Genomic DNA, 4705 nt, shown 5'->3' with positions numbered 1-4705 from the left:
TATACACTGAAAAAAAGGGACTGGCCATCTCTTGGATTTATGTAAGCATCTTGCATGCATTTAACACAATTGCCTCATGTTTTAAAGTTAAATGTAACTATATAGTGTAAAAACTACATGATATGCAGAAAGGGTGTATTAAATTGTTCATATCATGTTCAGGTGAAGTAAGTCAATAAGATAGCAACGTTAAATCTCGTGAAACCACGCGTGATTTCATCTCGCGGGCTTTGGATCGTGGTTTAAAAAAGGCATCCATCTCAGTCAAGTCGAGCAGCCAACTCTACGTTTTTGGTATGTCTTGATTTTTTGAATTCATTTTTACCATATTTCAGCCAAATGTAGTTAAACGTCTAGAGTGTCGCCATGTAACATGCTAAAAAAGAGCCGTTAGCTTATTTGCTGTTTTATCTGTTGTCAAAGAATTGGCGCTTTTTCATTTGAATTTGTCTTTGGCACAAGAGCCGTAATATCACATTAAACCTAATTACGAGGCACTCATAACATAATTTGGTTTTCTGTGTGAATAGATTTGTCAACTGACTCTTCAGTTACATTGTGTATTTACTGCACCGTGGTGTTAGTGAGATTTTGGACATTGAACAGCTTTAGCTAATATCATCAGCGGCATTATGCTAGCTTACATCCCTACCCCTCCTGCCCTCACCTGCTGTCCTTTTGTTTTTGTTTTTGTTTTTTTTGCTGCACATTGAGAGATGACCTCTATTCTGCATTTCACCAGGAGTCAGCTGATGGATTGTGGGTTCAAGGTGTTATGGTAAGAAAGTATATTCTATTTTCGTTTCTGTAACTTAATTATAATAGGTTTTTTATAATTATTAGGTGCATGCATACTCACCCTATTAATACAACTGAGAGATCCAAAATCTGCCATAGGTTTAACTTATACCTGTATGTATTGCCAGAAAGGTGATTACTGGACTCGCATTAATGCACACTTGAACTGAAATGAGGTTGTAACTTGTGGGTTGTTGGGTTGCAAATCAGAAACAAACATCTTTGGCTTTTTTTTGATCCCATAAGATCTGGAAACACAGTTTTTATTCAACAAAACATTACTGATTAACCAAGCACAGTGCCTGCTGTTATTTCAAAATAATTTTATGTCATTTCAGATAAAATGCAGCATTCCAGTGCATCCCAACCATGCCTTTACAGTCAAGGTTTCTGACGGAGCTGAGTTTCTCTCTGACAGTCTGCTGAAAGTGTTTGCAAAGTGATCGGGGGAACAGGGCACAAAGCTAAAGGATGTAGCTGCCATAATGACAGTAAGAACTTTAAAATTCTTTAACTACAAAGTGTATATGCATTGCATTAGGTCAGTAAAAGATTTTTATGCTACATCCATTGAAACAGTCAACTATTACCTGTGAGTAATGATTCCACTAAAAGGATGCCATAATTTTCGTCATGCATTTACTGGCCCACTGAGAAAAAATTATCTTTTTTAAAAAATAAATGTTCTGGAAACTATATATCCATAAAGTTGATGTCAAACAGGAACTTTTGATATTGCTTTGTAGATGCTGGTGTTGCATGTTGACTGGTTTAAAAAGTCAAGAGTTTTTGTCTGGGATCATTTTCTTCTGTGCTACTGAAAAGTTCACAAATCTCTGTTTTCTTTGTTATAATAGTCAAGGATGACATTAATGCTCGGAGTCCCTCATCAAAGTGCTCCGCATCTGTGTGAAAGACAATTGCAACATCTTGGTGCAGGAGTTCATGGTGAGTGTTTTATGAGTAGATTGTGGCTTTGCAACATTTAAAAATGCATTTAGTTATCCACTTGATCCCTCATTGGACTGGTTAGGACCAGTAGTCCTCTTTAATAATTTGAAGTTCACATGAGGCCTGGTAGTGAACTCGGCCGCCGGCCCTTGAGGCCCCATCCCCACCCCTGTATTAGGGGTCACATCAGTGTGAAAAAACTTTAAATTTGTCATTCTAATGAACAAAGGAAAATCCCACCAATATTTATATTAGCTTTTGTTTGAAAAAATGACCAACTGACCAACAGCTAACCAAATTGTGGGGCTGAAAGTCTAAATTCTAACATCTTCTGAGTGACATAACCTGGATTTCTGATGGTCTTTCTAACAAAAACTAATGTAAAGCATTTGAAATTATTATGTTTTTCACCCTCTCTTAGAAACTCTGTTAGACCATGAATGGCAGCATGGCAGGCCACTCTTTGGCTATAGCTATTTACTATGTTGCTTGCATTGGTTTAAATTACTCTAACATTAGAACTGGTAGATTCAAAAGAGATGAGTTTAAAAAGGAATCTTAAAGAAATGTTTTGTGTTTAACCAGGACTTGACTGAGGCCACTGCACAGATTGAGAAAACCACAATGAACATCTGTCTCCAGAGGATGCGGCAGGCAATGACTTTTCTGATGTTGTTCTTCAAGATCTGGATAACGTGACCTTTGCAGTAGCCATGCTGTTTGGACCTTTTTTATTCCTTCAACATGAGTTACCCATCACAACTCTGCTACACTTTTGAGGTGATTCAATGGGTGGTAATGGAGTTGGATGCAACTCAGCTCTCAAGAAAAGCTCACAACTAAGACAAAACTGCTCCTGCAACGAAGCTCACTGTTATGCATGTGAGGTGACCAGCTCTAGGTGAGAGGACATTTAAATCTCACACTTGTTCTGCTGCATTTTTGAAGCTCAATTCCAGGAACGGATCGCAGGGTTCATTTTTATATACTCTGCAACTGCCATGAGGACGAGCCGTTTTTTGTTGTTGTTTGTTTTTCCTTTTGCTCTGTACAAGTTCTGTTTGTCTGTTTGGCAGCATTTTTAAATTTCTCTTTGTATTTTTTCTTTCTTTTACTAGTGAAGAGATGTAGCATGAACAGTTATACAGTCTAAATATCCCATATGGGTCGTGTGAAATGGTATTTTCAGTTTCATTCAGTTGAAGTAAAGAACGTTGAATATTTCTAAGTGTGCTGTTTTGAACCAAGATGTCACAGTATGATCAGTGCTGTAATTTTTGACAGTCACTGTATCAATGTTATTTTTGCGTCTCTTGAATAAAGGTTTTGACCTGCAAGTGCTAATTTCTTTAGTTATTGGGGTAAAATGGGTAGTGTTAATAGGAAGGTGTTTGCCAATTCAGTAACCTAATTTAATGTTAATGGAAACTAACATTACCTCAAATTGTTTAGTCATAATTGTTGTTTAACTGAATCTTGACGTTAGAGGCCTTAAATAGAATGTTTTGTATTGTTCTTTCCCAACATTTTTCAAAAGAAACAGTCTAATTTCTTTGCTGCGATTGATTCCAGAGAACACGGAAGAACTGACATTATTTAACTGTTGATTTATATAGATTCAGTAGAGGGGTAATGTCAGTTTAATTCTTTACCTACTGCAGTGAAATTAGACATTTTGTTTTGAAAGGTTACTGGTGGATGCCAGCAACCATCTTGGAAGAGAACAATACAATCTGTTATAAGGCCTCCATTTGAAAATTGTGTATTTGATACTAGAATATAATAGCAAAATGTAATTTGAAGATAACATGTAGTATTTAAGTGACCAAGTAGTATTGGGTAAAAGTTATTGAATCGTGTTGGGATAACGTGAGAAAATTGTGAAGGATTAAAATATTCCAAGAGCTCAAATTACTTCATCAAAACATGTTTAAGTCACATTTTATCAACACAAATTGCACAAGTTTATTGAACATGAATAAATTGTGTTAATTTAACTCAATTGTTTAAGTTGCTGCCAAAGCAAAACATCTGTGTGCAACAAATGTCCACCATTGAATTAAGTAAATCCAACAACATATTTTTTTCAGTGTAGATTGATTTTAGTATAACGCAGGGCACATTAACCATAACCGAAACTGTGTTAGTTCATTACAGCTTGTGACTTTGCTGCACTGCTTTTTTTTCTTTGTATACTGTGTTGCTTGAGTGCAATCTCGTCGAAACAGGAGCAAGATAGACACATGGTACGAGATACCTGAGCAGGTGATTCATGTGGTCCACAGATTGAGCAGGGTGTGTCCGGTATGAATTCAAAAGAAACATCAAGTTCCCTTCAGACTTGATGTGGAACAAGGAAAGAATGTGGAACAGAAGGTTATCATTTACCTTTCTGATGTGATCAGGCTTCCAATATAGGACTAAAGAAACAGTTATTATGGTGAGATTGAGTGATATTTTTGTAAAAGACAGTTTAATTCCCTTCCTTGTATTTTTTTCCTCATTAAACTTTAAAATATTCATCTCTCTCTGTATCTCTTTCCCTGTTTAGCAGATGCTATGTGACCTTTTCAGTAATGCAATCCTCAAATGAGTGATTGACAGGAATACGCCTGGAGACTTTGGGACATTATTACCTGCTTACACACATGCATATTTGCATACCAGCTGATGAGTCATGCGTCTCCGAGGACACAGATCAAGAGGCATTTAATCAGATCTTTTCTCGATACTGATCATGCCTGAAAAACACAAAGGTTCAAGTAAAGCCTGCCCTTTTGTTGGCTGCACATATAAACTCCAAATCTGGTGATTTCACTTGAGCTAACAGATGGTTTAAACCTATTGTTATAGTGACCTGATGCGTCTTATGTAATTTATATGAAAGGCTAGAGCAGGATGTTCAGCATCAGGATGTGTAGTCAGCCTTGTTAATGATAATCTCCACACTTCCTCT

The 4705-nt window shown here is 36.7% G+C and overlaps 1 long non-coding RNA gene across 2 annotated transcripts; it reads left to right on the top strand.

Annotated features, from left to right (window-relative positions):
- Positions 1 to 3085, top strand: LOC146557693 (uncharacterized). 2 transcript variants are annotated; one of them, XR_014888680.1, is made up of 5 exons: positions 1 to 294; positions 715 to 778; positions 1137 to 1289; positions 1656 to 1746; positions 2335 to 3085. It is a non-coding gene; the product is annotated as an uncharacterized LOC146557693 (long non-coding RNA). The 2 variants fall into 2 exon arrangements; XR_014888679.1 differs by having other exon boundaries at positions 1 to 778.
- Positions 3086 to 4705: the final 1620 nt, after the last annotated feature.

The sequence above is a fragment of the Mchenga conophoros genome, linkage group LG15, assembly GCF_057382185.1.
Source record: "Mchenga conophoros isolate Kocher_MC1m ecotype Shallow Benthic linkage group LG15, M_conophoros_male_GT1.1, whole genome shotgun sequence".
Classification (NCBI taxonomy): Eukaryota; Metazoa; Chordata; class Actinopteri; order Cichliformes; family Cichlidae; genus Mchenga; species Mchenga conophoros.
Note: the sequence above shows the minus strand (reverse complement) of the source record. Positions and strands in the feature narration are given on the sequence as shown.